The sequence below is a fragment of the Mustelus asterias genome, chromosome 18 (assembly GCF_964213995.1).
Source record: "Mustelus asterias chromosome 18, sMusAst1.hap1.1, whole genome shotgun sequence".
NCBI classification, from domain to species: Eukaryota; Metazoa; Chordata; class Chondrichthyes; order Carcharhiniformes; family Triakidae; genus Mustelus; species Mustelus asterias.
This window is the reverse complement of record NC_135818.1, coordinates 39,671,149-39,694,996: the sequence shown is the minus strand read 5'-3', so window position 1 is coordinate 39,694,996 and position 23,848 is coordinate 39,671,149.

Sequence of the window (23,848 nt, the reverse complement as noted above, 5' to 3'; positions counted from 1 at the left end):
TCAGTCTCTGGAAAGACATTTAGTCACTCAATTCAAATCCATTCCATTGAACAGGACTGGTGTAGCAAGGAGAATGTCATTTTCCCCTCTAAACTTTTACACCAACTGTAACCAAAATTACTGGAGTAGTTTCACAACCTTGTGCAATAATTTATTGTGAATTTATCCTAATGCAATTTTACATTGACCAAGGAGTGTACTATTAGCTGTATTTTCAATAGTGTGAGTGGTGAACCTTCATTACAGCCCTCAGCCATAAAAGAAAAGTTAGAATTCCATGTGTGCATTACCAAATAGGCTCACCAACTTTGTCTTAGGAAGGTGAAAAAGTCTTTGTTTATTGCTGATCCCTCGCTGTTTTGAGAAGGTGATGGGCTTTCTTGAATTACTGCAATCATAATCAAATATTGAAATCAACATAGTTATTACTTTCAGAGCTTAGCCTTTTGTGAAAATGCATGCGAGCTGCTTTTACAACATTAACCAATATGAGACTATCTCTCCTAACACGTGCCAATGCATATTTACCTTTGTCGTACATTTAGCATGCGGTTGGCACTTTTCTATATTGCACATGCCAGAAGTGCAACATAATAAAATCAGAATGTGTAGGAAACTTTTCTATTCTCTCTACTCTACTTCCAAAGATATACTCCCTCTCATCAGGGTTAAGAAAGACAATGGTGCACACAAATTATTGTACGTTGCCATGTGGTTTGTTTCCAAATACATTTTAGCCTCTTAATCTATTTGCACAGTTTGATCCCAGAAGTGTTTCTAATCTATATTTTATTTATATCCTATCTAAGCACTGTCACTTTGTGTTGGATCAGTTTTCTTCAAAATCAATGTTTATCTTTGTTAAACTATGATTAACTTGTCCCCAACAAATACATTATTTTAGATAAATACTGTAGTTTTAAAGAAGCTACTGCAGGCCAATTTGGAATGGATGTAATGTTTATCCTACCTCAGCCATCTATCATTTCAAAATGATGAAAAAATCCAACTTGTAATTTCATTAGGCCTGGATCAAAACCGATCAAAGAAATAAATGAATAATGCAAAGTCTCCATCCTTATTGATTTTGCTCCAACTCTCCTTTTTGTATATTCTATATACAACAGTATTTACAATGAAGGCAGTGATCTTGAGTATTAATTGAAAAGTTAAATTGGATGATTGCAACATGGTACTGTTGAAAAATTAATGCAAGCTTTTGTGCATTAAGCTGACAAAACTAACATAATTGGGTCTAAACATTAATATGCAGTTTTCTTATGATTGGATCGATCTTTGTCTAATTCAGCTTTGGGAGCATTTTAACATTGATCACTAAAGACTAGCATTTGCAAGGCACCTGTAATCAGGTTTTCATTTTAATTACTCAACTACATTCAGTTCTTTAACATTTTGGCCCAAACGTGACAATTTTCCTCTTATATTAGTTGATTTTATCACTGATGTGGTAATAATGAATGTTCCAGCATGTTTTATGTTGGAATAGAAAACAGAGGCTGATTAAATCATGAGGCACAGCCAAGTACTTTAATCTGCACCAGGTCCCCAATCCAGTATAAAAGTGCTGGAACATTCATTATGACCATTAGTGAGTGGATAGATGAAATTAAATTGTAATGCAACTACTGTGCCCTGGCAGTTGAGCTTGTTTTCAGGATGCAGGCTTTTATCATGTATAAATGTATGTTTTTCCTGTCACTTCGAAAGGTTGTCGTGATGCATTGAGCATGTGGGTGAAGTGAGTATGCTTTCCATTTTTGTGTGCTAGTTTGCTTTTCATGTTCTGCCTATACCACTGGTCAGCAGAAATGCAAAAAAGAGAGCCAAATGTTTTGTAAGTCTCTCCATGTCAGAATGCAGCCTCTCCTTGGGCAGGTCCTCAGCTATGCCTTCTGCTGCTGACACATGGAAACTGAGTCCCTAATGGACCCAGGTCAAAGGAATTCAGATTAAGTTTGGCCTCTAGACATGCAGCATGCAGGCCCACTGGCATGTGGGCAGGCCCTGACACTCATGAACCCAACTCCCACCTAATGGTGAATAGCTCCACTGTCCTGTGGATGCCTTGGGAGAGTTGAAGGCTAAGGGAGTAAACTTTGACAAAATCTGGATTGAAGCACAAAGGGAAATTGATGCCTAAATATATCATCCGGTAATATCTGCAACCAAACTGGTGCTAAATGTAATGCTTTGCATTCCTTTGAATTTAACTGGGGAGGTCAAAAGAGGGCACTAATGCTTGGACAACGCAGGGTTTCCAAAATTTTTTCCCAAGCTTGCACTCAGGAGAGGACACTTCAGTTTCACTTTAGATTGTTAATACACCAGGGAGACAGGTTTAACAGAATTGACTACCATGGCACAAATCATTGTCTTACAAGACCACTGTTTTCCTGCCAGTTGAATCACATTTTAACAACAATTGTCTATTAAGTATAGAGTAATTCATCCTGAGGGGAGACTGTTTATAGCTTAGTAGTTTTGCTTCAAATATGAGGACCTCACACATGCCCATAATTTAGTCATAAACTTCTGCATTTGTACATAATACACTAACTATAGCTTTTCTTTGTAATAAAAATTGGAACAAGGAGAGGATATCTTTATCAAATGAGGGTATGTTACACCACAGAGGTGCAGTGGGGATACAATATCTTATTCATTGGGTTGAAATTAAAGTAGAAGCCAAGTCAACAAATTCCATTTTCCGAAAATACAGAGAACTTGTAGATTCATAAAATTGAGATTATCAAAATACACTAACTTGAAATAAACTTTAGATAGTTAATAACAAGACACTAGGCTGATTCCAGGGACATTTCTTATGAGCAAATGTTGAGCAAGGTAGGTCAAGAATTTAGAGTAGAGAGGTGATCTTATTGAAACATAGACTCAGGAAGCTTGACACGATAGGCCAGTGATAAGGCAACCTAGGCTGGTGAGTGGGTCATGAGTGGCCCTCCTCCATCTCAGTGGGCTGCAAAATTGAAACCGGGTTTGTTCACTAACCATGACCACGTGAATAAGATTAAATACATCTAATTCAACTGAATATTCATAAGAATGATAGAAAATGCTTAATCATGTATTAATAGAACTGTCATCAAATTCAAATGGTAAAAGCAAAAGAAAGATTTGTACTTTGATTGGATGCAGGGGGAGCATATGGTTTTCACAGTCGATGTTTGCAATTAGCATGCACCTTGCAATTAGCATGCACCTCACAATTAGCACCTACCCTTACTTGACATGCATATCACTTTAGTCATACCAGCAGGAAAGAAATATGTGGACGAAATCAGCAGAATATGGCAACCGCATGCACAATGGTCAACAAAATGTCATGGGCTGCACTCAGAAGCCTGATGGGCTGCATTTGGCCCCCAGTGCTAAGAGAATGATTCCCTTTGCAGAAGAATCTACAACTAAGAGGCACAGTCTAAAAATACGAAGCATTTTAAAAAAGAGATGAGAAATGTTTTTTCTAGAGGGTTGCTAGTCTTTGGAATTCTCTTAGAGATCTCCGGAGGCTTGGTCAGCGAATATATTCAAGGCTAAGTTAGACAGGGTTTTGATCTACAAAGGAATCAAGGGTTGTGGGGGAAGGCAGCAAAGTGGAGTTAAGTCCACAATCAGATTAGCTAATTCTTATTTCTTTTTTAAAATGGCATCTAGATCTTTTGGCTAAGATGCAAATGAGATCCAGCACTGGAGGGGGTGCAGTGCTTGCTCCTGTCAGCTTGGATCATGTAGATAGAGTCCAAGACAGGAAGAGGGCAGCCTGTCTTGTCAGCTTGGATTTGTAATGTCTTGCTGGTCAAGACTGAATTGGACTTTGATTGGATATAACCAAAAAGAAATTCTTATTTCTTCTTAGCCTTTTGGCTAAGATCAAGTGTAGTTTTTGATCAAGGAGTCAATACCAGCAGGAGTCAATACTAGTTTGATAGGAGTCAATGAGGTTACATTGAGCTTCATTTGAAGCAATTTTTTAGGCCTTTTGGGTAAGATAAAGCTCACATAAAACACTGGAGGGGATTGAATGCCTGCTCCTATCAGCTTGGATCTTGTTGATCGAGCCCACAACAGGAAAAGTGGGGCCTGTCTTGTCAGCTTGGATCTGTAATGGCTCTCTTGCAGGGACTTTTGATTGGACCAATTTGGTTTTTGATTGGATTTAATTTTTAAAAATTCTTATTTCTCCTATTATGATCTTGTGACAGTGTTCACAAAACTATTTTAATCACCACTTCAAGTAATTTGTTTAATGTTTACTGTTCAGAATGTTCTTCCTCAAAAAATGCACAAATAAATTACATGTATTGCTTTTTTAGACAATTTTAATTGCTAAAAATCCAAATTCTACCTGATTCAGAGCATACTGCCTACTTTTTAAAGCTTTTTGCCAAGTTAACAATTACAATTCTTTATGGTGATTGAGGAAGTCAGTTTTGTTATTAGGCTGAAGTAAAATAACATTGTAGGCACCAACATTGTGACATGTTTTAACACGCAGTTTGAATCCAAAACAGAATTTAACAACTGTCATTCTTTTAGGAAATGCAAAGCCTTAATAAACCTTTTGGTGGCAGTAAAATCTGATAGAAAATGAGCTGCATATAACATGATTTAAAATAAATACTTTTGGTTTAGGAATAATTAAAATGTAATGTTACAATTTTTAAAATATATTTTTAAACTCTAAATATATTTTCAATCATTTTTGAAGAGGAGGGAGCATGTCCCTATGCCACTGCTCATGATTGCTGATATCCAGAAGGTGGTAAATATGTGCAAAAAAAAGTTAAATGCAACTTCAGAATTGGGGGGAGGGTGGGTATCCTCAGTTCAAAATTTAATAGGTTGAAATTTAAGGACTTTGTTCACATACAAGCACAGCCTGTTTGAATAAGGTGGAGCTGGCAGGTCTAAGTTATACTGCTGGTCCTGCATTGTTCTGTTACCCAAGAAAAATGAAGGTTTGCAGCGGTTCTGTTATTGCCAGAAGATTGTATTCAGTGTGGAATTCTGCCAACTAGCATTTAATCTCATTTTATGTTTTTTATACTTTTCCAATTCAATCAAATCAAATCCAATTCAGAGTCTCAACAAGTTGAGACATTTCAGATCCAGGCTGACAAGACAGGACGGGAGACCAAAACCACCCTGTCCTGGGCCTGATCTACATGGGTCAAGCTGATTGGAGAAGGGGGAGGATCCTCCTCCAAGACCTGAGCTCATTTGCATCTTAGCCAAAAGGCCGAGATGCCGCTTTTAAAAATTGCTTCATATGAAACACATGAAGCCTCAGTGTAACCTAATGACCTCAAACAAGTGCAGGCGATCCATGCTACACTTGATCTTAGCCAAAAGGCCGTTTTATGTTAGCAGGAATACGGCTGTCCTGGTGAAAATAAAATAATCCAAACCAAGATTGAAGAAGTTCCCAAGAAATCCAGTGTCTGCTGTGGATAGAAGCCGAAAAGGCGATAGCCTCCAAAAGATGGTGTTACATATTGTACTTCAGGCTGTAGTTGTACTGTAGTTAAGGATGTGACAGTGTGATGCATAGCAGATCCTTGTTTGGTTGCATTTAATGACACCATTATTCCCATCCCAAATGGAGCTTGTTGAATACATCCACGGTCAATCATCTCCTGGAGACTGCTGTAAGTTTAGATTTTATGCACTTGTTTAATGTAATTATCCTGCATTCATTGCATTTTGCTGGAGAAATCATCTTGCTTTCATCAAGGAAATTTGTAGCATATTTGGTCAGGAGTGCTGTTTGCTGCAGTTTATTGAGACACTTTTTAAATAGGGTTTGCTGAGTATACTTTGCTTGCTGCGGAAGTCCTGCTTTGCCAATTCATTGGTTGACATGATGGTGTCAATAGACACTCTGGATAAAGTTTTGTTGTGTCAGATTTTTTTTAAAAATCCTAGATAAGGATTACGAATACCTGGAAAAGTACTTGACAGTTTAACCATTTATTTCCTTCTCGGGTGCCCTGTAGTTCATGTGGGATGTTTTCGAAATTAGCCATTTTGGACATTTTAATTCATGACTATATAGAATGACAATTTTATCTGATTTGAAAGCAGAAAATATATCAAAAGCAGTTTGTAAGTGGAATTTATATCATCAAGAAGATTAAACAAAGCATCATAATAGGTTTATTTTCCACTGCTCTATATTCTTTCCTCCCAAAAGCACAGGAAAATTGAACATTGCTCTCAGCCCATACACAAAATAACCAATCATGAGTATAGGGCAGGATAATGTGGGTAGTTGTGTCCTGAGTATAATGGAGGTGGGAGAAAAAAATCACTTTAGATGCCATTTCATTTTTAAATATTTTAAGCAAGGTTTTGTATTCAATTTTGCTGCCCCTTCCAAAGCAAAGGTTGCTAAGAGAAATGTTAGTTGCTATATTCTGTGTATCAATTAACATATTTGAATGCAGTAATAAGTGTGCTCTATTCTCAGTTCTCCGTCTTTCTGTGAGAGTCTCTCTCGATGGGATTCTTTGTTCTCCCCTGAATATGGAGATATTAATAATGTCTGACCCACAGCACAAAGATGTCATGCAGAATATTCAGTCCCAGCTAGTTCAATCAAATTCACTTCTTTACATATTAACATTTTCTTCGCCGACTAAATGATAAATAATGAACAAAATCAATTTTTTTCAGAAACAGAGTTTGGCACTGAACAATATGCACGTGCATTTTTCTGCCAACGCATTTAAACATTTGTTGTGAGTCACAGAATGCAACAAGGGGCAGGTGGCACAGTGGTTAGCACTACTGCCTCACAGTGCCAGGACCCAGGTTCAATTCCCGGCTTGTCTATGCGGAGTCTGCACATTCTCCCCATGTCTCCGTAGGTTTCCTCCGGGTGCTCCAGTTTCCTCCTACAGTCTGAAAGATGTGCCGATCAGGTACATTGGCTAAGCTAAATTCTCCTTCAGTGTACCTGAACAGGTGGCAGAATGTGGCGACCAGGGGATTTTCACAGTAACTTCATTGCAGTGTTAATGTAAGCCTACTTATGACACTAATAAATAAACTTTAAAAACTTAAACTTTAAAACTAACGTCCGACTCCCCACAATGTCCGACTATCCCATCCCCTAATGTCCAACTGCCCCCAGATGTCCAACTCTCCCCGCCCCCCCAGTGCCTGATTCCCCCACCCCCAGTGCCTGATTCCCCCACCCCCAGTGCCTGATTCCCCCACCCCCAGTGCCTGATTCCCCCACCCCCAGTGCCTGATTCCCCCACCCCCAGTGCCTGATTCCCCCACCCCCAGTGCCTGATTCCCCCACCCCCAGTGCCTGATTCCCCCACCCCCAGTGCCTGATTCCCCCACCCCCAGTGTCCGAATCTCCTCACCCCCTGATGTGACTCCCTCACCCACCTTTATGTCTGAGATCTCTGTCTTGATGTCCATTTACCCCATTCCCCTGATGTCCAGTTCCCCCTCACCCTCTGATGTCTGTCTCTCTGAGTTTGTTAGAGTTGCCCCATGCTGTGGCCTTCAGGAATTCTTACACTGGTGGCTCTAAGTAACTCCAGCCAGTGGAGGTTTAAACAAAACTTTGCAGAGCAGCTCGGAGTGCTTTAAACCTCTGGTAATTCCAGCGGCACATCACATAAACCATAAAAGTTATGCTTTATGATAGCATAAATAGAGAACTGTTTCTAGTGACCGAGAATACAAATTTAAGGCAAAAGAACTAGAGGCAACGTGAGGAAAAGTGTTATGCAATGAGTTATTATGATCTAGAATGCATTGGCTGGAAAGGTACATAGAACATAGAACAGTACAGCACAGAACAGGCCCTTCAGTGGAAGAAAATTCAATAACTTTCAAAAAGGAATTGGATAAATATGGGAGGTGAAAAAATTGCAGGGTTAGTATGGCAAGTTTTGGGAACCTTGGATAACGAGAGATATTGTGAGCCTAGTCAAAGAGAAAAAGGAAGCATTTGTCAAAGCTAGGAGGTTGGGAACACATGAAGCAAGTGTGGAATATAAGGAAAGTAGGAAGAAACTTAAGCAAGGAGTAAGGAGGGCTAAAAGGGGTCACAAAAAAGCATTGGCCAGCAGGATTAAGGAAAATTCCAAGGCTTTTTATACATATATAAAGAGCAAGAGGGTAGCCAGGGAGAGGGTTGGCCCACTCAAGCACAAGGGAGGGAATCTATGCGTGGAGCCAGAGGAAATGGGCGAGGTATTAAATGAGTACTTTGCGTCAGTATTCACCAAAGAGAAGGACTTGGTGGATGATGAGTCTGGGAAAGGATGTGTAGATAGTTTGAGTCATGTTGAGATCAAAAAGGAGGAGGTATTGGGGTTCTTGAGAAACATTAAGGTAGACACATCCCCAGGGCCTGATGGGAGAGACCCCAGAATACTGAGAGAGGCAAAGGAGGAAATTGCTGGGGCCTTGAGAGAAATCTTTGTACCCTCACTGACTATAGGGGAGGTCAACACAGTAAGAAGTCTAACAACACCAGGTTAAAGTCCAACAGGTTTATTTGGTAGCAAAAGGTCCCAGAGGATTGGAGAATAGCCAATGTTGTTCTTTTGTTTAAGAAAGGTAGCAAGAATAATCCAGGTAATTACAGGCCGGTGAGCCTTACATCAGTGGAAGGGAAATTATTGGAGACGATTCTTTGAGACAGGATTTATTCCCACTTGGAAATAAGTGGACGTATTAGTGAGAGACAACATGTTTTTGTGAAGGGGAGGTCGTGTCTCCCCTTGAGTTTTTCAAGGAAGTGACAAAGATGAGGGTAGGGCAGTGGATGTTGTCTATATGGACTTCAGTAAGGCCTTTGACAAGGTCCCTCATGGCAGACTGGTGTAGAAGGTGAAGTTGCATGGAATCAGAGGTGAGGTGGCAAAGTGGATACAAAACTAGCTCGGTCAAAGAAGACAGAGGGTAGCAGTGGAAGGGTGTGTTTCTGAATGGAGGGCTGTGACAAGTTCCCCAGGGATCAGTGCTGGGATCTTGCTATTTGTAATATATATAAATGATTTGGAGGAAAATGTAACTGGTTTGATTCGTAAGTTTGCGGACGACACAAAGGTTGCTGGATTTGCAGATAGCGATGAGGACCATCAGAGGATACAGCAGGATATAGATCAGTTGGAGACTTGGGCGGAGAGATGGCAGATGGAGTTTAATCCGGACAAATGTGAAGTAATGCATTTTGGAAGGTCTAATACAGATAGGAAATATACAGGAAATGGCAGAATCCTTAAGAGTATTGATAGGCAAAAGGATCTGGGTGTACAGGTACACAAGTCACTGAAAGTGGCAATACCGGTGGAGAAGGTAGTCAAGAAGGCATACAGCATGCTTGCCTTCATCGGCCAGGGCATTGAGTTTAAAAATTGGCAAGTCATGTTGCAGCTTTATAGAACCTTAGTTAGGCCGCACTTGGAATAGTGTTCAATTCTGGTCGCCACACTACCAGAAGGATGTGGAGGCTTTGGAGAGGGTACAGAAAAGATTTATCAGGATGTTGCCTGGTATGGAGGGCATTAGCTATAAGGAGAGGTTGGAGAAACATTAGTTTGTTCTCACTGGAACGACGGAGGTTGAGGGGCGACCTGATAGAAGTCTACAAGATTATGAGAGGCATGGACAGAGTGGATAGTCAGAAGCTTTTTCCCAGGGTGGACGAGTCAATTGTTAGAGGGCACAGGTTTAAGGTGCGAGGGGCAAGGTTTAAAGGAGATGTACGAGGCAGATTTTTTACACAGAGAGTGGTGGGTGCCTGGAACTCACTGCCGGGGGAGGTAGTGGAAGCGGATACGGTAGTGACTTTTAAGGGGCGTCTTGACAAATACATGAATAGGATGGGAATAGAGGGATATGGTCCCCGGAAGGGTAGGGGGTTTTAGTTAAGTCGGGCAGCATGGTCGGTGCAGGCTTGGAGGGCCAAAGGGACTGTTCCTGTGCTGTAATTTTCTTTGTTCTTTGTTATGAGGAAAGAGAAGAGGGCAGAGCTAATTTGATAACTCTTTCAAAAAGCTTGCACAGGCAAAGTAGACTGGCTCCTGTGCTGTATAATTGATTATGTTTTATCCAGACTTTGGAATTACTTTACCAATTTCCTTGAGGACATTTGTGTAATGTAATTTGATTTCACTTTCCTGTTCACCATGATTTATCCTTTAATAAAATATTATGAGAAGAACAGTGTTCTGTAATATGAGGCATTTAGTTACGTGTTCTAGTCTCAAAGCAGAGTCCATAAACCTTTTCAAAAGGCACAGTAAGAGGTCTCATAACACCAAATCCAACAGGTTTATTTGGAATCACGAGCTCTGCTCCTCCATCAGCTGAGTGGAGAAGGAGCAGTGCTCCGCAAGTTCATGATTCCAAATAAACCTGTTGGACTTTAACCTGGTGTTGTGAGACTTACTGTGCCCACCTCAATCCAACAACGGCATCTCCACATCATGGCTTTTCAAAAGGGAATAAAATGGTTGCTTGATGAAGAAGAGTAAGAGGTACATGGAGGGAGTAAAGGAGTGGGATTGCATTTGATAGGTGACTGGAGAAGAACACCAATGCAGAGCTGATAGGTTGAAAGGACTTATCTGTGTTGCAGCCTTCATCATCATTCAAGTTTACTTTGTAGCTTTTAAATGTTTCGCATTTGATTATGTGTGTCTGTTGACTCTTCTCTGTTCTGTGTGCTGTTTGTCAAGTCTGGGTGTGGTAAACGGGGAAAAAAACTAAACTGAAAGCAATTAGCTAGAAGAATGTGATCAGACATTTTAATAGTACTGTAAATAGAGCTCCTGTTTAGACATAGAAGCTGGTGTCAATTCTGCATATCCACGAGGCACAAAACACAACAACTCAGGATGAGATGGAGAACAGTTTAAATTTACTGTCTCCATCAAGTACTGCGCCAGGATCTCCACCAATGCCATGGGATCACCAACTTTCAGGATTCAAGACCGACTTGCTCATTATGGAGATGTGCAGTCCAGATGTGGCAGTCACCACAAGAAGGTGATTGTCTTAGAACAGTTCACAGAAGACATGTTTGTCTTTGATATGGAGGTAAGTACTCTCAAAAATATTTCATGCCAAAGAAAAATGTGATGATCAAAAAATATATGTTTTGCCAGTGATGTCAGAAAGCCCATCACAGTCAGATACCTTCAAATATATGCCCAAATTGTGGAGGTACCCATCAGTTCCCAACGCCGTGTCCAGCATGAGGAAAAAGTATAACTCCTGCTTAAAGTGGAATCACTTTGCAACGGTATGCAGGTCATCAAAGAAGATGACTCCATCAGTTCATCACATGCAGCACTTTCTTCCTAAGAATGAGATACAGAAAAGTGCATCATTATGGACAGTAAGGCACCAAGGCATTTTAAGGATTGTTCTGTTAGAATCATAGAATCCCTACAGTGCAGAAGGAGGCCATTCGGCCCATCAAGTCTACACCGACCACAATCCCACCCAGGCCCTATTTTCATAACCCCATGCATTTACCCTAGCTAGTCCCCCTGACACTAAGGGGCAATTTAGCATGACCAATCCACCTAACCTGCATAATCTTTGGACTGTGGGAGGAAACCGGAGCACCTGGAGGAAACTCATGCAGACATGAGGAGAATGTGCAAACTCCACACAGACAGTGACCCAAGCTGGGAATCGAACTTGAGTCTCTGCCGCTGTGAGGCAGCAGCGCTAACCACTGTGCTACCTTGCCGCCCACATGAGTTAGCTCATTGCCAAGGATATCAAACTTAGTCATTGTGTCACACAAAAATGGCAAACTTAGACTGTGTCAATCTTAAGGTGGTCAACCAAAACAATCATTCCAGACAAGGATCCGCTTCCTATGATCCAAGAATTGTCAGCATCATTTGATAACTTCACATTACTTTACGGGGAGGCAATGACCGAGTGGTATTATTGCTAGACTATTAATCCAGAAACTCAGTTCGTATTCTGGGGATTCAGGTTCCAATCCCGCCAGTGCAGATGGTGGAATTTGAGTTCAATAAAAGATATCTGGAATTAAGAATCTAATGATGACCACGAGACCACGGTAGCACGGTGGTTAGCACTGCTGCTTCACAGCTCCAGAGACCTGGGTTCGATTCCCGGCTTGGGTCACTGTCTGTGTGGAGTTTGCACATTCTCCTCGTGTCTGCGTGGGTTTCCTCCGGGTGCTCCGGTTTCCTCCCACAGTCCAAAGATGTGCGGGTTAGGTTGATTGGCCATGCTAAAAAAAAAAATTGCCCTTAGTGTCCTGAGATGCGTAGGTTAGAGGGATTCGTGGGTAAATCTGTAGGGATATGGGGGTAGGGCCTGGGTGGGATTATGGTCGGTGCAGAATGGGCCGAATGGCCTCTTTCTGTACTATAGGATTTCTATGATTGTGGGAAAAACCTATCTGGTTCATTAATGTCCTTTAGGGAAGGAAATCTGCGGTCCTTACCTGGTCTCGCCTATATGTGACTACAGAACCACAGCAATGTGGTTGACTCTCAATTGCTCTCCAAGGGCAATGAGGGATGGGCAATAAATGTTGGCACTGTTTGAGAGCACATTTCCACTCCATCTGATGAAGGAGCAGTGCTCCAAAAGCTTATGGTATTTGCTACCAAATAAACCTGTTGGACTTTAACCTGGTGTTGTGAGACTTCTTACAATAAATATTGGCCAGATAGCTACGCCCATGTCCCATGAATGAATAAATAAATAAATCTTCATGAAGCTCAACCTGTGACAGGGAGATTTTCAAAGACCATTAACAGAGAAACGCCAATATCTTACAGCTTTTGTTACTCATTAAGGTGTGTTTTAGTGGGGCCACAGGATGCCCCAAGGACTAAGTTCAGCACCTCGTGCAGTCCAGAATATCATTTCTTCAGTCTTGTCAGATGTTGAAGGGATATTCAACCTACTTGATGATGTCATTGTCCACGGAGGGGATAAAGCAGAATACAATCAGTGGTTGTCAGCACTCACTCAACTTAATCAATACAATCTGGTGCTCAACAGGGACAAAAGTATATTTGTGGCATCGGAGATTGACTTTCTAATGTACCGAGTCAAAGCAGTTGGAGTGAATCCTACACACAACATTAAAGGCATTTATATGTTTCAGACCCCATTTAACATTGAAGAGTTAGCATCATTCCTTAGTATTGATAACGATAATAAATTTATCCCTAATTTATCCCTGCTGAGATTGCAGAGCCTCTTTGAAAGCTACTGTGTAAAGATGTGAGTGTGATCTTACTGGCTCGCATGGATAGTCACATGGACAATACAGGTTAAATAAGAAAAGCTGGTATGGATTTCTTAAGGGAAAATCATGTTTAAATAACTTGCTGGAGTTATTTTGAAGCGGTAACAGAGAGGGTTGATGAGAGTAATGCTGTTGATGTGGTGTATGTTGGCTTTCAAAATGCATTTGATACAGTGCCACACAACAGACTTGTGAACAAAGTTATAGCTCATGGAATAAAAAGGACAGTAGCAACTTGATGCAGCAAATACAGAATTGGCTAACTGACAAACAAAGACTAGTGGTTATTGGATGTTTTTTGTGCTGGAGGGGGGTTTGTAGTGGAATTCTCCAGGAGTCAGCGTGGGAACCCTTGCTTTTCCTGAATTATATTAATGACCTAGACCAAGTGTAGAGGGCACAATTTCAAAGTTTGTGGATGATACAAAACTTGGAAGCATTGCGAACTATGAGGAGGATAGTGTAGAACTTCAAAAGAACATAAGTGGAATGGGCAGACAGTTGGCAGATGAAGTTCATTGCAGAGAAATGTGAAGTGATTCATTTTGGTACAAAGAACATGGAGAGACAATATAAAATAAATGATAGAATTCTAAAAAGGATGCAGGACCAGAGGGACCTGGGTGTACATAAAAATAAGACACTGAAGATTGCAGGACATAGAGTACAACAGCAAGAAGGTTATGTTGAACTTGTATAATTCACTGCTTCAGCCTCAGCTGGCATGTTATATCTAGTTCTGGGCACCAAACTTTAGGAAGCATGTGAAGGTATTAGAGAGAGTCTATAAAAGACTCATGAGAATTGTTCCAGGAATGAGGAACTTCAGTTACAAAGACAGATTAGAAAAGTTAGAACTGTTTTCCTTAGAGAAAAGAAGGCTGAGAGGAAATTTAATAGGGCTATTCCAAATCATGAGGGGTCTGGGACAGAGTAGACAGGGTGAAAATGTTTCCACTTGTGAAAGCCTGGCACCATGACACTGCCCACCGGACACCAGACAATACCAAGGGGGCAGGGCTTGAGGGGAGGGGTGGGGCCTGGAGAGGCGGGGGCCTGAATGGGTCAGGCCATGATGGGGAGGCAGGGGAGCTCTGTAGGGGGAGGGAAGAGGGTACTCTGTATCGGGGTGGGATTGGCCGGGGTGTCGGGGGGGGGTTGGGGAGGGGAGTGACAGATCTCCCAGTGCACTGTATACACACTGTACACGGTTCACTGGGAGATTGGGGTGCATGCACAATGGTGTCCCTAAAGGGCAGCAGCTGACTTCCTGGCAAGAATAGGCTCCGGCCACTCCACCTGCTGGCGAGAATCACATCTGGGCTCTTTTTTTCTCTAAGTGCCATGCAATTATGTCTGGGAGTTCGCCCAAAATAAAGGTGCAATTCTCTCGGCACTTCATATATTTTTGGTAAGACTGTCCCCACTATGTTCTGAATTTTTCAAGCAGGTTTGGGACTCCAGTTTTGTTCCAATGTTGGGATCATGAAGCCAACCAGAAAACCTTGCCCTTGTTCTTTCTCATACAAACATATGAACATACAAACATACATGTTAAGAGCAGGGGTAGGCTATTCTTATTGGCCAATCTAATTGTGGACTCAACTCAACTTTCCTGCCTACTCTTTATATCTTTTGACTCCCTTGTTAGAATCTATCTATGTGACAACATTTTAATTTCAGCATGGTTAACATAGGGCATTATAAAACACAAATCTGTATTTGTATAATATCTTTCATGAATGTCCAAAGGCACAGATGGGATAAACATAGCAGAAGAGGGAAGTGGCTGTGACATTGTTAAAGAGCTAATTTACTCGGTGTGGTGTTTGCCATTGCCAGGCACTATACAGCCACATTATACATGTAGTGAAACAACATTTTAGCCATGTAAGGAAATGGTTTCTAAATGGTAATGTTTGTTTGAAATATACATAAGCTGAGCTAACAATTAGTAACTTTAATCTTTTTATATTCCGTTTTTACAACTAAACAGCAAATATATTCTGTTCGAAACCATGGCAGCTTTTGAAAGTCAATTTTTAGATTCTGATTTGTAAGGTTAGAAAATGATTGACTGATGAAAATTGTTTGGCACTACAATAACTTTGTCACAATCTTAGAGACTAGATTTCATAAATGAGCAGAAACCACTGAGTTCAATACAAAGTAATCAAAACAAGGCTGGATTCATCCAAACATTCCTTTATATATTTTCTGAGTGTTATTGTAAAGATTCATAGTAAACAGGCATTCAGATTCAGATTCTCAGGTTTCTCTTTTGCACAATGACTAACTGTATCAAGCAGTCAAATATAAAGCCTCAATTAATTTGCAATGTATCAAAGTGATTACTATGCAATCTTCAGTTTGTTTTAATTTTGTAAAACTCATACCGCAGCTGTTCTTGAGAAATTATTTATTAATTTTCTGCCTCATTTATCTGACCATGTTCCAAATATAATTTCATTTATTTATTGTAACAAAATATTGTTTTTTCCACTATATCTTAATATTAGTGTTTCCTAAATTTACCATCAAATTGCTATCTCTCTGTGAGTTTACTACTTTCACAGCCAAATGTATTGATATCTTTGGTACAGTTGATACCTATTAAATGTTTTTACCCACTAAGAACGCTTCTGTTCCAGAGATCTATTGTTGCTATAACAGAAGTTTTGAAGTGTAGCATTTGGAGAAAGTGATTGTATTTTCTCTACCATATAATTTTTGATGTTGGTAACAAATATATAAGCACGTAGATAAACAGCCAACTAATGCTGACAAGTCTTGTAACTGTAGGTAATAACTTGAAAGGACTCCCTTGTCATGTCTTTGAAGTATGAAAAATATACAGATCGATTTTACCATGCTTCTCTGACACCTCTCTCCTCTGCTGTTTTCCATCCTTGCCACAAACTCCGTCCCTCTCCTTGCCCACAGACTTCCAAGCCCACCCTGAACTTCCTAACCCACAGACCGCAATCAGTAAGGATAGGCAACAACACCACCTCCAGGATTATCCTCAACACCGGTGCCCCACAAGGTTGTGTCCTCAACCAATTAATATACGCCTTATAAACTTATGACTGCATGGCCAAATTCCATTCTAACTCAATTTTTAAGTTTGCTGATGACAGCACTGCAGTGGGTCGGATCTCAAACAATGACAAGACGGAGTGAAGGAAAGAGCTAGAGAATCTGGTGAAATGGTGCGATGACAATAATCTCTCTCCAAATGTCAGTAAAATGAAGGAGATATTCATCAACTTCAGGAAATGTAGTGGAGGACATGCCCCTGTCTACATCAAAGGTGATGAAGTGGAGATGAGCTTAAGTTTATAGGTGTTCAGATCATCTGTCCTGGTCCCTTCATGCTGATGCTATAGTTAAATTTTAAGTTTATTAGTTTCACAAATAGGCTTACATTAACACTGCAATGAGGTTACTAGTTGCCACACTCCGGTGGCTGTTCGGGGACACAGGGGGAACTTAGCATAGCCAATGCACCTAATCGGACTGTGGGAGGAAACTGGAGCACCCGGAAGAAATCCACGCAGACACGGGGAGAACTTGCAGACTCAACACAGACAGTGACCCAAGTCGAGAATCAAACCCAAGTCTCTAGCGCTGTGAGATAGCAGTGCTAACCACTGTGCCACCGTACGAAAGCTCACCAACATTTCTACTTTCTCAGAAGGCTAAGGAAATTTGGCATGTCCACTACAACTCTCACACCAATTTCTATAGATGCACCATAGAAAGCATCCTTTCGTGATGTATCACAGCTTGGTAAGGCTCCTGCTCTGACCAAGATTGCAAGAAGCTACAAAGGGTTGCGAACGTAGCCCAGTCCATCATACAAATCAGCCTTCCATCCACTGACTCCTTCAACACTTCCCGCTACCTCAGAGAAGCAGCAAGCATAATCAAGGACCTCACGCACCCCAGACATACTCTCTTCCACCTTCTTCCGTCGGGGAAAAAGATACAAAAGTCTGAAAACACGTACCAACTGACTCAAGAATAGCTTCCTCCCTGCTGCCATCAGATTTTTGAATGGTCCTTTCATGCATTAGGCTGATCTTTGTCTTCACCCCATCAGTAACTGTAACACTATATTCTGCACCCTCTCCTATCGTCTCCCCTATGTACTCTATGAATGGTATGTTTTGTTTGTAACAGCTCGCAATAAACAATGGCCGGGATTCTCCCAGTCCGCTGCGCTGCTTGAGTAGCGCAGTTTGCCGGAAGACAGGGGGCCTGTAGCGGTACTTGCCATTAGCATCGGGCTGATCACGAGTCTCCCTGTCCCTTTTTTTCCACGTAATCAGCCTGGTGGCAGAAATCAGTGCAGGGCTGATTACCATATGGAAATCGTCATTTCCATCTGATTAGCGAGCCCGGGATGATAGTCTCTGTGCCCACTAGTGTCGTCCCCCCCCCCCCCCCCCCACCCCCCCTCCAGCTTGCTGGGAGTGGTTCCCATCAGCAGGGTTTACAACTGCTCCCCACCAATGGGGAGCAGGTGTGCCCACCCCACTGCTGAGGAGAGAGGCCATTGTGGTGCCTCTGGGAGGTCAGAGGCAGGGGGTTGACCCTTGAGCAGTGCCAGCTTGGCACCCAGGCACCGTTCACCGGGCACGCAGGCACTGTCCACTGGGCAACAGGCAGTGCCAAGGGGGCAGGGCCAGAGCCTAGTGGGGCAAGGCCTGCTGGGGAGCTGATCGGTGGTGGTGATGTGGGGGGGGACCCTCTGCGCACCCTGCAATGGGATCAGGAGGGGACTGTCAGCGCTGATCATGGGGGAGGGGGTGGAGGTGTGGTGGTTGGGAAACCATCGGTAGACCGGCGATTGGAGGCTGGAGATGGGGAGCCAGTGCGCATGTGCTGATCTCCCCACTGACAGATCGGCACATGCTCAGTGGCCCACTCAGCAGTATGCTGCTGGCCTCTCGAACAGGATGAGGCCCTGCCCCCCACTTTCTGGCATGAATCTCTCTGAGGCACTCTGTGATGTACAGAGTGCTGAATATTCGTTAAACTAAGTGCACCCAAAAAACAGGTGTGAAATTTTCCCGTTTTCCTGCCAGTTGGCCACTTCGGTTTTTTTTTAGAATCCCGGCCAGTACCTTTCACTGTATCCCAATACATGTGACAATAATAAATTAATTCAATTCACAGTTTGAGGCTGAACCAGACTGTCTGCAATCTTAGCATCCAATTTAACCCTGAACTGAACTCCCAAACCCACATCCTCTCTGTTATCAAAACTGGCGGGTACCATTTCCATAACTACCCACCCCCATCAGCTGTTGACACCTTCATCCATGCAAACATTAGCACTGCGTTATTCCACTGTAGATAGGCCGACATCATCTAGGTAAGCACTTAAAAGATCAAAGCATACAAGGCTATGGCTAAGTACTGGAAAATGGGATTAGGATAGGTGTTTAATGGCTGACACAGACACGATGGGCCAAAGGGCCTCTTTTTGTGCTGTATGACTCTATGACTATGATTTTGTATGTAATCCACTCCATTCTCCCACTGGTCATAATGATGTCAAGTGCAGTAATCCCCACCTCACCTTTGGATTCAGCACTTTTGCCCACATTCTACTCCAAAGGGTCTGGAGTTGAGTGGCCCTGGTGGAACCCAAACTGAGCATCAATGAGCAGGTTATTGCTGTGTAGATGCCACTTGAAAGACTGTTGATGACCCCTTTCATCATTTTGCTGATGATCAAGCCTGGCCTGATGGAATGGCAATTGTCCAGATTGGATTTGTGCTGCTTTTTGTGGACAGGACGTCACTGGGAAATTCTCCACATTGTGGGGTAGATGCCAGTGTTGTAGCTGTAGTGACATGGCTAGTTCTGGAGTACAAGCCTTTCCTTTGACAGGGACTATAGCTTTTCTGTACCCAGGGCCTTCAGCTGTTTCTTGATATCATGTGCAATGATGTATGATCGTGGGAACCTCAGGAGAAGGCCGAGATAATCATCAACTTGGCACTTCTGGTTGAAGATGGTTGCAAATCCTTCAACCTCATCTTTTGCATTGATATGCTGGGCTCTCCCTTCATTGAGTTTAGGAATGCTTTTGGAGAATCGTCCTTTGGTTGTTTAATTGTTCATCATCATTCACAACTAGGCACGTCAGGACTGCAGAGTTTCCATCTGATCCACTGGCTATGTGATTGCCTAGCTCAGTCTACAGCATGCGACTTCTACTGTTTAACATGCATGTAGTCTTGTGTTGTAGTTTCATGATGACACTTCATTTTTAGGTGCGCTGGTGCTGCTTCTGGCATGCATGAAGAACCAAAGTTGGCTCCAGGCCTGATGGTAATAGTAGACTGTGGGAAATGTTGGGCCATGAGATTACAGATACTGATTGAATAGAATTCTGCAATTGATGATGACCCAAAGTGCCTCATGAAAGCCCAGTTTTGAGTTGCTAGATGTGATGGATTTCTAAAACATTATTCGTTCATGGGACGTAGGCATTTATTGCCCACCCCTAGCTGCCCTTGGCAAGGTAGTGGTGAGCCACCTTCTTGAACCACTGCAATGTATTTGGTATAGAGACACCCACAGTGCAGTTAGGAAGGGAATTCCAGGATTTTGATCCAGCGACAGTGAAGAAATAGTGACATAGTTCCAAATCAGGATAGTGGATGGCTTGGAATTGAACTTCTAGATGATGGTGATACCGTGCATCTGTTGCACTTTTCCTTCTTGGTGGTAGAGATCACAGGTTTAGAAGATGCTGTTGAATGGATCTTGGTGAGTTGCTGCTGCCTGTCTTGTAGATGGTACACCTTGCTGCCACGGTGCATGGTGGTGGAAGGATTGAATGTTTATGGTGGTGGATGGGGTGCAAATCAAAAGGGCTGCTTTGCTCTGGATGATGTGGAGCTTTTTTGAGTGTTGTTGGAGCTGCACTCATCCAGGCAAGTGGAGAATATTTCAGCACACAGCTGACTTGTGTCTTGTAGATGTTAGATGGGCTTTAAGGAGTCAGGAGGTGAGTCACCACAGAATTTCCTCTGACTTGCAACTTTAAAAATTATTTTCACGCTGAATGGGCATTGCTGGCAAGGCCAGCGTTTGTAGCACATACTGAATTGTCCCTGAACTGAGTAGCTTGCTGGACCATGTCTTGAGTGCCTTATAGCCACAGTATTTATATGGCTGGTCCTGTTCCATTTCTGGTCAATGGTAACCCCCAGGATGTTGATAGTGGTGGATTCAGTGATGGTAATGTCATTGAATCTCAAGCAGAGATAGTTAGATTCTGTCTTGTCGGAGATGGTCATTGCCTGGCATTTGTATGGCATGAATGTTACCTGCCACTTATCAGCCCACACCTGAATATTGTCCAAGTCTTGCTGCATATGGACATGGACTGCTTCAGTATCTGAGTAGTCATGACTGACGAAGGTTATTGCATCCAGCATTGCTGAGAACACACTAAGAGCAACAGAATGTTCCTGCCCTATGCCCTTTATCAAATCCAACTCACACTCAACCTGCCTGCGATCTGGCATGAACTGCTCATGGTAAGAACATGGACCTCTTGCTTTGCACCCTGAACCCCTCACCGCACCTGATTGTTCCCTTTTTGTACTTCTGCTTTCTGTTTTCAAGAATTGCTGCCTGATCAGTCATGGCAGTCTCCAGAAGAAGGAATAAAAGCTACACCTGACCTCTGATGATGAATCCCCATCATTTGATCTGCCATTTGCAGCCACCAGTATAGACACTTTACTTGCATTTACTTTAGTGAGTAGTGGAGTTGAAATCTGTATGTGTTAAGTCACCAGGCACAAATGAGCTGCAACCAGATCAGGGTAAAGAATAATTTGTGTGCCAGTTACCTGGAGGGTGAAGTCAGAGGTGAGTTTTGCTACAGGCGAATCAGATGAGGAATTCAAATGGGCAGCAAAAGGAGCACAGTGATTCACACCAAGATACTGGGGCATTGGCAAGCTGTCAAACAGCCCATTTTACTGTTAAAGGACATGGAGGAGTCCAGCTTCAACTGGCTCTGGGTTTTGGGGAAGGTTTGGAACTGGTGGTCAAAACACTTGTGGACCCACCTGTGGTGGCCAATATCTCAGCTTGTGCACAGGCGACAGCCACAAACATCTCTTTGCTGCAGAGAAAGCTCAGAATGAACCATGAGAGCCATGCTTGGTACCAACAGGTTCAGACTGCAATCCATCCTCCAACAGATTACTATGATTATTGGGGCACCTCTGAGGAGAATACGAGTGGTACTTTCGAGCATGATTCTGATGCCTACTCCCAGGATGACAGCATTTGTGCTTCCACTAACTGCCAGTCACACAGTCAACCAGCTAGGCAATCTAAAAGGCAGGATTGACCTCTGCTGTCTATGTGGAGCTGGTGCTGTCCATAGCTAGGTCTTCAAGGCCAAGACCTGCTTGAGAACCTGCAAGACCAAGTGCAGTCTTCCCCAGTGAAATAATAGTCTTCTATCAGCCACCCTGCAGTTACTCGAGTAGCAAGAGATAGGAACACCAAGGCAGGCAAAAAGCCACCATGACAACAGGTACTAAGGGAATGTAGAAAGGTGAATAGTTCAGTTTAGTATGTATTATTGGGAGTGTTGTTGGATAAAGTTGTTATGGAATTTTCTTTGTGGGTGACTTCTATTTTACGATTTTGACCAAGAGGACACACAAGAGGAAGGGTGGAAAGTGAAAAACTTTGGAGTGTGGCGTTAGTGTACCTTTAAGAGATTTTTTTTTCTAAATTATGTTTTCTGCAGTTGTAAGCAGGCCTTTTTGGCTTCAGTTGTTTTCTTTTTATGGCACCAGTTTGTCTGGAGGAATCTTTTATTGCTACCTCAATAGCTTAAATTGGGTCTGTTTATTTTAACTCTGGGTTGGTTGTTTTAGCATCCTGCATTGTTAGGAGAAAGCATTATGACTGCTGCCAGGGTAGTGGGCATTATCCTGAAAGGATTTTATAGCCATAACTGCACACGAGCTGGACTGTCAAAGAGTGATTATCCTTGTGATTTGGGAACGTCTCTCAATTAAAGTGGGGCCCACAGAACCATGTGTGTGAAGCCAATTGCACCGTGTGCCACAGGGAATCCTGCTAGCACGACAAATCCACATGGTCTCTCCTCCTGCTTTCACTGGAAAATGAGAAGACGATGAACTTCCCTCCCCTACAAGGGTAACCTCCCTGGTGAGGTGATGGATGGCAAAATATGAGAGGTTACAAATAGTTTGCTCCCACCTGGATGGATCTACTGGCCAAGGAATTCAGAGCGACAGTGATTTTGCAGGGTATTGGCAGCAATGTCCTCAGCCTGCTGTGAGGCTGTAAGTCTGGTTTTAGGATTAGCACAGTCCAATGACCACCACCTTGGTGCAATGAAAGCTCTGCATACACTGCTCCTGGATAAGGTGGAGGTAGAGAAATAAAAGATCCTCAGTGGATAGAGCTACCTCTTGACTTGTAGAAAGTTCGTCTGACCATTCTGTCAGGAAGCAGCATTGGGAGTGGAGGGATACAAACGAATGGTCTCGTTGGACCAATGAGCGGCACAGGCTTGGAGGGCCGAAGGGCCTGTTTCCTGTGCCGTACTGTTCTTTGTTCTCTTTGTTCCTTGGAAATTCAAAAAATTGCTTTAACTTCAATAGAAGTGCCTGAAGTGCAGACCTGTGGGTACATATCATTTCACATAAACTCATGTCCGGCCCAAGCTTAAATCCAAACCAAACTACGAATTCCAGTGTACTAAATTGTTTCCAGTTGTTTTCCTTTTGTTCACCCCAATTTGGAGGCATACTTCAGTCACTACCTCGTAATACACATCCATTGTGCAATAACATCCAAGTCAGCACTAGCTTCAACTTTCCTCAGCAACTGAACCAGATACACCAGACTTTATCTATTAGGCTGTGCTCATTTGTGTCACAACACTAGGGGGAGTACTTCCCGCACATGTGCAGATGTGTCAATCTCAGTCTGGTTTGTGGGTGTTTTAAGTAGAGATGCTTTTAATCGTAGCTCTGCTTTCTGTCACTGAATTGTGCATTGCTTTTTTTGCAAGCTGGTGTCTGAAAACTGCCTCCTTTACAATTATAACTCAGTAACAGAAAGCAGAGCTGTGCTCAAAATGAATTCTCATTTTTAAAGTCACTCAGTGACAGGTTGACTGCACTTTCTACTCATTTATCTTTGGGGTGTTGAATAAAAAATAATAAACAAAAATCATCGCACAATGTGAGGCTTAAGACCACAACCCTGGGATTAAGAGTCCCATTAACTACCGATTGAACAAGCTGGGCTGTGCCGGAACTTGCTCCACAAAGCTTTTCCAACAAAGCTCTTAAGAATTGCACACAAGGTTCTCAGCCATACAAGGAATGTAACTAATGAATTACATAATTAAGTTTTTAATTATATGTGAAACATTTTTTTCAGATTTGTACAGAAAGAACTTCACTGTCGAAATGACCCTTGTTGCAAGG